This window comes from Schistocerca cancellata, chromosome 1, assembly GCF_023864275.1.
Source record: "Schistocerca cancellata isolate TAMUIC-IGC-003103 chromosome 1, iqSchCanc2.1, whole genome shotgun sequence".
NCBI classification, from domain to species: domain Eukaryota; kingdom Metazoa; phylum Arthropoda; class Insecta; order Orthoptera; family Acrididae; genus Schistocerca; species Schistocerca cancellata.
This window is the reverse complement of record NC_064626.1, coordinates 1121606477-1121619559: the sequence shown is the minus strand read 5'-3', so window position 1 is coordinate 1121619559 and position 13083 is coordinate 1121606477. Positions and strand designations below refer to the sequence as shown.

The window sequence follows — 13083 nt, the reverse complement described above, 5'->3', positions numbered from 1 at the left end:
GGATCGGTTGCGAGAGTCTTTCTGAATGGCAACGGAGGTCACCTACCCACCTCCATTTCTTTGTCATATCTCCTTTTCAGCTTCGCTGTCAAACCAATCCCACGAAGTGCAAGTGAGACAGAAGCTGTTTTCACGAATCTTAAATCAACGGTGTGCCTTCAGGTTACTGTTTCCGTTTTACACACTATAATCCGGCGGCTGATGAAGACCGTTCTTCAGGTGTTCTTGTTGCCTGGGCGCCAAGTCGAAAACATTGCAGACGACGACTTGGACCGGTCGTCACAACATTGGGTATAGAATAGAAATAACTATTCGGTACAACACCCGGAATCACTCTGTTAATCAATAGCGCCGACAAAACCGGAGCCAAGACGCCGAATTTTAGAAGTTTCTTGCGTACGTTAATGAAAATGAAGCTAGCACCTCCTTTGGAAGAATTATAATAAAATTAAAGTTGACCTACGAAACAGGTAGCGAAATTGAGTATCGCTCGCTAGTCTGGGACCTTGTCAAGTAGGATTAAGGTCCGAAAAGGAGCGGCACGATGGAGATTCTCGTCAAAATTTAGTGGTAGAAGATACAAGAAAGTCCTTGTGCGTCGCAGACAGGTCGCACTAACAGGGGCCATGGAACACGTATCGACTGCCCAATGAAAACAAGGCAGACGGGGATAAAAGAAACTTAACTGTTTATCATTTCAAAAGTAATCACCATAACTTTTAATATATTTATCCCACTGAGAGACAAGACGGTTAATTCCTTCATGTGAAAATGGTTACGATTGTCTACGTAACCATGATTGTAGCCAGGCATCCACCTCTTCGTCCAAAGCAAGCTGACAGCCACAAATGTCTTTCTGCAGGGCTCCAAAAATATGGAAATTGTACAGGGAGAGATCGAGACTGTATGGAGGGTGTGTAAAGGGCTTCCCACCGAAACTTCTGCGGCGTAGTTGAAACAGCCCTGACAGCATGTGATCGGGCATTATCGTGCATCAAAAATGATGCCGTCCATCAAGATTCAGGGGCGTTTGGAATTGAAAAGTGTCCACGGATCGTTGTACGTTAATTTTGGGCCTTGTTCCAGATAGTCAATGAGCAACGCGCCCCTGCAGTCGAAGAAATATGTCATCATCACTCTCGAGGAGTTGACGTGCCTATTGTTTGAACTACACTGCAGAAATTTCCCTGGGGAGCCCTTACACATCCTCCGTACAGCCCTGATCTCTTCGAGCGATTTCCATATTTTTGGAGCCCTAGAGAAAGACATTAGTGGCCATCGATGTGCTACAGATGAAGAGATGCACGCCTGGGTAAAATCATGGTTCCGTAGCCAACAGCAGAATTTTTTTCTATGAAGGCACTGGGCACTGACCGTCTCTTCTGACCGGTGGGGGGGAGTGGATATATTAACAGTTACGGTGAATACTTTTGAAATAATAAATACGAGTAGTTTACTTAGTTTCTCGATCTGTCTTGTTTTCATTTTTTACTGTCCCCTGTACAAAGAAGGCCTATGCGAATGGTCAGAGGCGCGTATGATGTCGGCAGAGTGTAACAAATATAGTGAAATATAAGTGGCAAACACTGGATGAAAGACGCCATACATATCGCGAAAGCCTGCATGGAAAACTTCTTTCAGGGCAGGAAGTACGAATACTCTTCAGCCTCCTACGATATGACGCGAAGAGAAGGTGAGGATAAACTTAGGCAAGTAACAGCTTTCAAAGAGGCGTGCAAGGAGTCATTTACTCTGCGCCCCATCTGTGACTGTCCTTGTACATGACACTAAAGAGTACCCTCCGACACATATTTCACAATGTCTCTCACAGTACGGATGTAAAAGTGTAGATTTTTGTACGTCCATCCTTCTGATTGGAGGTTTGAGGGACTTTGGCCGTTCACTTACGTAATAAAATAGAACAACTACAGCCGCCCTTACGAAATTATTTATTATATGGCTACCAGTTGCGGTGCTTCAGTAGACCATCTTCAGGTCTTAACTGACGCTGATGGTGTGACCCCAGTCGAATACACGATTCATCAGCGACCAACATCTATGAACCGGTATTCACAGACTGCCTGTAACAACGATGCTGTGTCTCCAATAATCAACTAATTGAGGATTGGAGAGACAACGTCGTCTGCGAAAACCAGTTCATAGATGTTGGCCACTGACGAATCGTGTATTCGACTGGGATCACACCCTCAGCGGCAGTTAAAACCAGAAGATGGCGTACTGAAGCACCGAAACTGGTAACCATATAATAAATAACATCGTAACGGCAGCTGTAGGTGTTTCATTTTTTACATTTGTGTGTAGAGGTTTACTGCTGAAGTTCCTGAAGCGTACGTTAGATGAAGGCAATATACGGAGTCTCATCAAAAGTGTCCGAACAATATTATGTGACGCTTGTCAACGAGAGGCGGACCTGCCAGCATAAAACGTGGAGGGGAGTATTGCGTTGTCAGTACAGAAGCTGTAACAGCAGAATTGGACGGACATTGAGAGCACAGAGATTTCGAAGGTGGAGTGGTCATTGGATGCCACCTGTGTGACAAATCCATCTAAAGCTACCAAATTAGACTGTTTGGAATGTGATTGTGAAATGGAAAAGTGAAAAGACAAGCACAGCTATAACAAGACTAGGAAGACCTCATGCATTGACGGACAGGGACCATTGGCTATTGCGTAGTGTGGTTGTAAGAATTCGTTAAAAATCAGTGCAGGAATCACTCGTGAGTTACTAAGTGCTACCAGCAGTCCAGCTAACACAGTGGCTTAGTGGCTTCGAGTAAGAAGTTCAAAAGAATTTGGTGCAATAGTCGAGCATGTTCTCATAAGCCACACATTTCTACAGTCAGTGCTAAGGGAAGCTTGAGGTGGTGTAAAGAGTGGATAGCGCAAGACTAGAAACAAGTGATTTACAGTGTTGAATCACATTATACCCTCTGGCAATCCGACAGAATGGTTTGGGTTTGACGAAAGACTGGAAAACGTTACGTGGCATCATGGGTAGTACTAACAGTGAAGTATGGAGAAGGTAGTTTTACGATGTGGGAGTGTTTTTCGTTGCGAGGGCGCGGTCCTGTTCTTGCGCTTAAGAAAACGTTAAACCTGGGAGGATATGAACACATTTTTCAGCGTTGTTCATTCCGTACAGAAGAGGAACTGTTCGGGGACGACGTATGGGCGTGACAGTGCAAACTGCCATTAGCAGCATCTGTGCAGCAATGGTTTGTGGACAATAACATTTTGGAGATGACTGACCTGCCCGGATTCCTGGCCCAATAGGGCACATTCGGGATGACTCAAAACGTCATCTTCTCTCCAGACCACAGCGTCTAACATCTCTATCTTCTCTCGTTATTGAAGAAGACTGAGCTGTCATTCCTTCACTGATACTCAAATATCTCACTGAAAGAGTCTCCAGCAAAGTACAAGCAGTCATAGTGGCGAAGGGTGGACATATGTCATATTAATGTCCTTTAATAGGTGTTCAGATTCTTTTCATCAAATACTGCATTGCTTCCTCCCACAGTAAATTCGCGAAAGGAGCATGAGAGGAGATTAGCGCTCACATAAAGTCTCTCAGCAGAAACTACAGATACCCTTCAGCTTACCATCTATCTATCTATCTATTCATTACAAAAGGTGTATATAAAATTATTAATCAGTAGGGGAAGTGGCAACTAAATGATTATTCACGTCAGTGTGTAGAATCTATTTCCTAGAGACATATCATCAGACTTTCGGTAAAATATAGTCCACACAATGGAGAAGACAGAAAGAGCAGATAATGCGACAAGTATTGCATGATCAGCTTAACAGCTCATGAATCCAAGTTGCCGACTCAAATAACATACAGAAGAACGAAAAACAAAATTGAGGAACTGTTAGAGGACGATAGGTTTGTGCTGAGGACAGGGAACGGCAGGAGAGGGGCACTTCTGAGTTCACGCTTGATAATGGAAGCAAGACGTGTTCATAGGATTTGTCGACCTCGAAAATGTGTTCAACAACGTAAAATGGCACAAGATATCGAAATTCTGAGACAAAAAATTTATGTAAGTTGTAGGGAAACACGGGTAATACAAAGTGCGTACGAGAACCAAGACTCGACAATAAGACTGGTGGACAGAGCAGTCAAGGCTCTCATTAGTACGTTGTGTGTGTGTGTGTGTGTGTGTGTGTGTGTGTGTGTTTGTGTGTGTGTGTGTGTGTGTGTGGGCGCGCGCGCCTAGTGCAAATCTCATGTTCATGTGTGAGAACTTTTTCTGCTCGTTAATGCGTGGCGTGCATCTGAAACGGTACATTGGTACCGTCCTTGTTTTCACCCAGTAGGATGTGAAAACAACCTAAAAACCACATCCAGGATGACCGGAACAACATTCCTAGTCATTAATGGAAGAGGCGGGTTCGATACGAGCCAGGCTTTTCTCCCAGAATCCCGGAAGCAGGGCGCTAATGCACTCGGCTGTCTGGGCTAGTCATTTCTTTTTTTACGTGTTCTGAAATCCGCTGTTTCTCCTCTTGTTCTTAGCGAATGTTGCAGTCGAGAAAAAACTTGCTTGCTCGTTCATATTTCCGTTTTTTGGCTTCTTCAATATTGTTCAAATGGCTCTGAACACTATGGGACTTAACATCTGAGGTCATCAGTCCCCTAGGACTTAGAACTACTTAAACGTAACTAACCTAAGGACATCACACACATCCATGCCCGAGGCAGCATTCGAACCTGCAACCGTAGCGGTCGCGCGGTTCCAGACTGTAGCGTCTAGAAGCGCTCGGCCACAGCGGCCGGCTGTCGAAGGAGCAATATAGAGATAATGTTGAGGTGCGGGATTTAAATTCATGATGAAGGGATATCAACGACAACATTCAATAATGGCACCGCTATCTTCGGTGAAAGTGAGGAAGAATTGAAATAAGTGTTTAATGAAGGCAGAATATGGATTAGGATTAAACGAAAGAAAGAGGAAATTGATTAGGTGTGGCTGAAATATGATTAGCGGTAAACTTAACATCAAAACTGGGGCTCAAGAAATAGATGAAGAGAATGTATTCTACCACATTGGAAGCAAAATAACGCACAAACGACGAAGCAACGAGGACACACAAAGCAGACCACTGCAGACAAACAGGGCATCCCGCGCTAAAAGAAATCCCAGTATCAATCATCGGTCTTAATTTGAAGAAAAAATTTCTGTGAATGTACGCTTAGAGTGCAGCAGTGTACACAGATGAATGAGGACTGCGAAACACCGAAAAGGAAGAGAATTGAAGCGTTTTTGAAACGTGATGCTGCTAAGGGCTATGCAAATTAAGTGAAGTAATAATGTAATAGTCGGTCAAGAGAGGAAGTTACATGGGAAAACACTTGAATGAGAAGGAATAGGTTGGTGCGACACGTGTTCAGACATCTGGAAATAACTTCCATGGTACTAGGAGAAGTCGGAGATGGCAAAAACTGTAGCGGAAGACAAGACTGGAATGTGTGTTGTTGTCTTCAGTCCAGAGACTGGTTTGATGCAGCTCTCCATGCTACTCTGTCCTGTCCAAGCTTCATCTCCCAGTACCTACTGCAATATACATCCTTCTGAATCTGTTTAGTGTATTCATCTCTTGGTCTCTCTCTACGACTTTTACCCTCCACGCTGCCCTCCAGTACTAAATTGGTGATCCCTTGATGCCTCAGAACTTGTCCTACCAACCGATCCCTTCTTCTTGTCAAGTTATGCCACAAACTCCTCTTCTCCCCAATTCTATTCAATACCTCCTCATTAGTTACGTGATCTACCCATCTAATCTTCAGAATTCTTCTGTAGCACCATATTTCGAAAGCTTCTATTCTCCTCTTGTCCAAACTATTCATCACCCATGTTTCACTTCCGTACATGGCTACACTCCATACAAATACTTTCAGAAACGACTTCCTGACACGTAAATCTATACTCGATGTTAACAAATTTCTCTTCTTCAGAAACGCTTTCCTTGCCATTGCCAGTCTACATTTTATATCCTCTCTACTTCGACCATCATCAGTTATTTTACTCCCCGAATAGCAAAAGTCCTTTACTACATTAAGTGTCTCATTTCCTAATCTAATTCCCTCAGCATCACCCGACTTAATTCGACTACATTCCATTATCCTTGTTTTGTTTTTGTTGATGTTCATCTTATATCCTCCTTTCAAGACACTGTCCATTCCGTTCAACTGCTCTCCCAAGTCCTTTGCTGTCTCTGACAGAATTGCAATGTCATCGGCGAACCTCAACGTTTTTATTTCTTCTCCATGGATTTTAATAACTACTCCGAATTTTTCTTCTGTTTCCTTTGCTGCTTGCTCAATATACAGATTGAATAACATCGGGGAGAGGCTACAACCCTGTCTCACTCCCTTCCCAACCACTGCTTCCCTTTCATTTCCCTCGACTCTTATAACTGCCATCTGGTTTCTGTACAAATTGTAAATAGCCTTTAGCTCCCTGTATTTTACCCCTGCCACCTTTAGAATCTAAAAGAAGAGTATTCCAGTCAACATTGTCAAAAGATTTCTCTAAGTCTACAAATGCTAGAAACGTAGGTTTGGCTTTCCTTAATCTAGCTTCTAAGAGAAGTCGTAGGGTTAGTATTGCCTCACGTGTTCCAATACTTCTGCGGAATCCAAACTGATCTTCGCCGAGGTCGTCTTCTACCAGTTTTTCCATTCGTCTGTAAAGAATTCGCGTTAGTATTTTGCAGCTGTGACTTATTAAACTGATGGTTCGGTAATTTTTACATTTGGCAACACCTTTCTTTGGGATTGGAATTATTATGTTCTTCTTGAAGTCTGAGGGTATTTCGCCTGTCTCATACATCTTGCTCACCAGATGGTACAGTTTTGTCAGGCTTTCAGTAGTTCTAATGGAATGTTGTCTACTCCCGGGGAAGAACTGGAATACATCCAACAAATAATTGAGGAAGTTGGGTGTAAGTGCTACTATGAGATGAAGAGGTTGGACAGGCAGAAGGTTTGAACGATAATGGTAGCACAAGTACCTCCTCCCATTCGCCGCATAACTTAAGCTGTTGCTATGAATAAATTTAGATACAGTAAGTAGAGGTCTGTTGTTAATTATTACTTGCACAATTTCCGTTCCTGATTATGCGTTCATACGACATTTGCTCATGCGACTGGCGCATTCTGTCCCTGCTGAATGTTAACTGCTGCCTGCCAGGGAGCAGCGACGCCGCGGTACCAGTCGCGGAGGCCGGCGCAGGTGAAAACGGCAGTGGCCGCGACCGCGGAATCGATACAACGTCGAATGCTATCTGGTCGGCTATACAGGGCAGACAATAGCGGGCGCGCTGCCAGGAAGAAGTCATTTCTCACCGGCCACGCTACGGCCCGAGGTGCGGTGTCCTGCCGCTCACAGATTTATTGGACGCCCCCGTTCCTTTCCTTCTTTTCCCTTTTTTTCCTCCTCTTCTGCCGGCGTGGACGGCAGAGGTTGGCACGCGCCAGGGTCGTTTCTCACAGGAGGAGATAAAGGAAGCCGCGTGTGGCGTAGAGGGGTTCGGTTATTGGGATCAGGTCAGCGGCAGCAGGTACATTATCTGCAGGTGCACCGCCATATATCTGCGGCCAACACCCTCTCACAAAACAAACACTAATAACGGGCCACTGATCAATGTCCTGCACGTAATCTCTCTTCAATAACCGGCCCCATCTAGCTACATTTTCCGTGCGGGCCGCTTCTGGTGAGCGACCCACTGCCTGGAAACTACAAAAATGTGGTAACGCCGCGAGATACCGAGGCTTGAACATAAATGCAGATGCTAGCCGAGCCTGCAAGTCTTCAGCCTACACTGTAGTATTTCACCACGAACGGCACTTGCGCAGTGCCCTCAATTCGTTGCATGTTTCAGTCGTTGTTAGAACAGAAATGGTTCAAATGGTTTTGAGCACTATGCGACTTAACTTCTGAGGTCATCAGTCGCCTACAACTTAGAACTAATTAAACCTAACTAACCTAAGGACATCACACACATCCATGCCCGAGGCAGGATTCGAAACTGCGACCGTAGCGGTCGCTCGGCTCCATCCGTAGCGCCTAGAACCGCACGGCCACTCCGGCCGGCGTTAGAACAGAGCGAGTACATTATGTCGAAGCTAAAAGAATTCGAGCGTGAGCAAAATTTAGTGTTTCTATGGTGCTCCCGTAACGAAGGCAGCCGAAATGGTGTTTAAAGAGGCGCCGCATCGAAGATCTATTCTGCATAAAGGGAAAGCGAAAAGACATCATCCGCTAAATGACAATAGTGGTTGGTTGGTTGGTTTGGGGAAGGAGACCAGACAGCGTGGTCATCGGTCTCATCGGATTAGGGAAGGATTGGGAAGGAAATCGGCCGTGCCCTTTCAGAGGAACCATCCCGGCATTTGCCTGGAGTGATTTAGGGAAATCACGGAAAACCTAAATCAGGATGGCCGGACGCGGGATTGAACCGTCGTCCTCCCGAATGCGAGTCGTGTCTAACCACTGCGCCACCCCGCTCGGTTAAATGACAATAGTGAAGGACGGTCATTGAAGAGGATTGTGGCGAAAAGTAAAGGAACAACAGCTGAAAAAGCCACTGCAGACTGACTGTACCTTCCAGAACATCGCTGTCTCTCTTCCTGCACGTCCCGCTAAATAATGGTTGGACAGGCGGTCACATTAATGTGATTGAACAGTGCATAACTCTACTAACAACAGCAGATAAAAAAATTGTTCATGAAAAGCAGAATAACAAAATAAATTAAACGCACACAGCTTAAAAATGGACGTCTCAGTAGGGGTGACTACGGGAAAGAAACAGGAACGTGATAAAACACACGTACTGAAGAGAGGAGAAAAGAAACTGGCGTGACCGAAAAAACAGCGACGCAGATTAATGTATCTGGGAGAAGATGGGCGACGATAATACCAGCAATCGTTACATTCGCTGTACTGGCGTCGCAACGTGTCAGAGTGCAGACCACAGAATACTCAAGTTCGCATTCTGTTTATCGTTTCCTCCACTGGCAGCAGCAATGTAGAACAAACGGCAGTGTTACTGCCGCTGGAGACAAACCGCATTTTTCATGCTGCAGCTCCGCTATCGCTGTGAGCATTAGTTTCCCGGCCGCTGCAGAGTGGCTTCTGTTATCGCGAGGGCGTGGCCCTTAAGGGCTCCCGGCGGCCCTGCAGGTACTGCCAACCCTGTCCGATGCGGCAAAGTTGTGCAACGCCACGGCGAATCCTCTCTCCCAGTCAAACAGCTCGCACAGTTCCGTGGACTCCAACTTCAGCGTACGGTTCTTACTTCCCAACTGCGTGGAGTGGGGGATGGGACCGACAGAACGGAACCCAAAGTTCGAGCGCGCTTTACAACGATTGTTTTTGCTTCTGTTTCCGTACTGGAGGCAGCCAATACCACCGCACTACTATCTTCCTTTTACGGTTCTTTGGGCTGTAGGTAAAAATAGTTAGTTCTCCTCGTAACATGGTGTTTTGTTTTCATCATTTCGGCCAATGAGCAGGGATTACACAAAATAACAAAACCCTAGCACACGAACTTACTTTATGCGCTCATCTGTCAACATGTCTTATTTCAAAAATGGTTCAAATGGCTCTGAACACTATGGGACTTAACATCGGAGGTCATCAGTCCCCTAGAACTTAGAACTACTTAAACCTAACTAACCTAAGGACATCACACACATCCATGCCCGAGGCAGGATTCGAAGCTGCGACCGTAGCGGTCGCGCGGTTCCAGACTGAAGCGCCTAGAACAGCTCGGCCACAGCGGCCGGCTCGTATTTCCCCGTCCTACTACAACTTCAGTCTGTGTGTTCTGACCTGCTAGTACCTCGGAAGGAAAAAACATCCGCCGACAGTCACAAACCGTGACTGTTTGAATTTAAGATTCACGGTGCATTTCGAGCGCTGGGCTTTACCTTCAGGTCATAACCCAAAAATTTTGTCCTTCTGTATCAGTGCCCACTAATCGTACTACACATATACAGGTTAGTCAGAAAATATTACAATTATGAACGGCATTAAGCTTTTTTTAAAAAACTGGTTCAAGCGACAGCTGTACGGGCTTGATGAAGGCAATTTACACTGTATGACAGTTTTATCACTTTAATAAATGTTTGTGCACATCACAAAATTATCCACATCTACATCGATACTCTGCAAATCACATTTAAGTGCCTGGCACAGGGTTCATCGAACCACCTTCACAATTCTCTATTATTCCAATCTCGTGTAGCGCGCGTAAAGAATGAACACCTATATCTTTCCGTACGAGCTATGATTTCCCTTATTCTATCGTGGTGATCGTTTCTCCCTACGTAGGTCGGTGTCAACAAAATATTTTCGCATTCGGAGGAGAAAGTTGGTGAATGGAATTTCGTGAGCAGATTCCGTCGAAACGAAAAAACGCCTTCTTTTATTAATGTCCATCCCAAATCCTGTATCATTTCTGTGGCACTCTCTCCCATATTTCGGGATAATACAAAACGTGCTGCCTTTCTTTGAACTTTTTCGACGCACTCAGTCCGTCCTATCTGGTAAGGATCCCATACCGCGCAATAGTATTCTAAAAGAGGACGGACAAGCGTAGTGTAGGCAGTCTCCTGTTACATTTGCTAAGTGTCCTGCCAATAAAACGCAGTCTTTGGTTAGCCTTCCCACAACATTTTCTGTGTGTTCCTGCCAATTTAAATTGTTCGTGATTGTAATACCTAGGGATTTAGTTGAATTTACAGCTTTTAGATTAGACTGATTTATCGTGTAACCGAAGTTTAACGCGTTCCTTTTAGCACTCACGTGGATGACCTCACATTTTTCGTTATTTAAGGTTAACTGCCACTTTGCGCACCATTCCGGTATTTCTTCTAAATCGTTTTGCAGTTTGTTTTGATCTTCTGATGATTTTAGTAGTCGATAAACGACAGCGTCATGCTCAAACAACCGAAGACGGCTGCTCATATTGTGTCCCAAATCGTTTATATAAATAAGGAACAGCAAAGGGGGCTATAACACTACGTTGGAGAACGCCAGAAATCACTTCTGTTTTACTCGATGACTTTCCGTCAGTTACAACGAACTGCGACCTCTCTGGCAGGAAATCACAGATCCAGTCACATAACTGAGACGATATTCCATAAGCAAGCAATTTCACTACGAGCCGCTTGTGTGATACAGTGTCAAAAGCCTTCTGGAAATCCGGAATAAATAGAATAAGATGACAAAATTAATGAGGTACCTCATATCGTATGTCTCTCTTTTCGCCCAGCGTAGTGCAGCAACTCGACGTGGCATGGACTCAAGAAGTCGCTGGAAGTCCACTGTAGGCGATCTGGGTGGCCAAACCATTCGCTCGAATTCCCGAAAACGTCCTTCAAACCAATCGTGAACAACTGCGGCCTGGTGACATGGCGCATTGTCATCCATAAAAAAATTCATTGTGGTTTGGGAATATGAAGTCTGAGAATGGCTCCAAATGGTCTCCAAGTACACGTACACAACCACTTCGAGTGAATGACCGGTTCAATTGGACCAGAGGACCCAGCCCATTGCATGTAAACACAGCCCACACCGTTATGGAGCAACCACTGACTAGCAAAGTGCTTTGTTGACAACTTGGATCCGTGGCTTCCCCCACCAGCTCCTACAAACTGAAATCGGGACTCGTTTGACCAGGCCACTGTTTTCCAGTCGTCTAAGGTTCAAATGGCTCTGAGCACTATGGGACTTAACATCTGAGGTCATCAGTCCCCCAGAACTTAGAACTATTTAAACCTAACTAACCTAAGGACATCACACACATTCATAACCGAGGCAGGATTCGAACCTGCGACCGCAGCAGTCGCGCGGTTCCAGACTGAAGCGCCTAGAACCGCTCGGCCACCGGGCCGGCAGTCGTCTAAGGTCCAACCGATATGGTGACGAGCCCAAGAGAGGCGCTACAGGAGATGATGTGCTGTGGGCAAAGAGACTTGCGTGGGTCCTCTGCTGTCATAGCCCAATAACCCCAAATATTTCATCACTTTACTAATGGATACGTTCGTCGTACTTCCCACATTTATTTCTGCGATTATTTCAAGCAGTGTTGCTTGTCTGTCAGCAGTGACAACTCTAGGCAAACGCCGCTGTTCTCGGTCGTCAAGTAAAGGCCATCGGCAACAGCGATGTCCCTGGTGAGAGGTAATCATGAAATTTCGTATTCTCGGCACACTCTTCACTATGTGGATATCAAAATATTGAATTTCCTAACGATTTCCAAAACGGAATCTGCCACGCGTTAGACGTTTACACTGTACAACATATTAATGTTTCTTCTTGTTCCCACCGTGTATGGAGCAGGGAAAGAACTACTGCTTAAATACCTCTGTGCGTGCTGCAATTAGTACATTCTTGTCTTCGCAGTACGTGCGATACCAATACTTACGGGAACGAAGTATATGTCTATATTCTTCACTTAATGCTCTTTCATGAAACTTTTTAAGTACGTTTTTTGTGGGTTAATCGACATCTACGTTCAAGCGTCTGCCAATTCATGTTTCTTCACAGTTTCATGTCATCCTACCGCGAGTGAAACAAATCATTCGTGCGGCCCTTCTTTGTACACGTTCAATATCCCCTGTTAGTCACCGAGCGAGGTGGCGCAGTGGTTAGCACACTGGACTCGCATTCGGGAGGACGACGGTTCAATCCCGCGTCCGGCCATCCTGATTTAGGTTCTCCGTGATTTCCCTAAATCGCTTCAGGCAAATGCCGGGATGGTTCCTTTGAAAGAGCACGGCCGACTTCCTTCCCCGTCCTTCCCTAATCCGATGAGACCGATGACTTCGTAGTTTGGTATATTCCTTTAAAACAATCCAACCCAACCCTATTAGTCCTATTCGTTAAGAGTCCCACACACTTCAGTAACAATGTAGGATGGGTAGCAGGGAGTTTTTGTATGTAATCTTCTTTGCAGAGGCATTTTCCAAGAAGTTGGCAAAATGACATTCTTTCAAATTTTCAATAGCCCAGGTTTTATGACTTCGGGATCATGTTTTCGTGTTAG

At 45.1% G+C, this 13083-nt stretch overlaps 1 protein-coding gene across 10 annotated transcripts in view; it reads right to left on the bottom strand.

The window, feature by feature from the left end:
* The window catches only part of LOC126092365 (rap guanine nucleotide exchange factor 2), a 318859-nt gene that overhangs the window by 195343 nt on the left and 110433 nt on the right, over positions 1–13083 (bottom strand). The gene's annotated exons all lie outside the window — the stretch shown is intronic.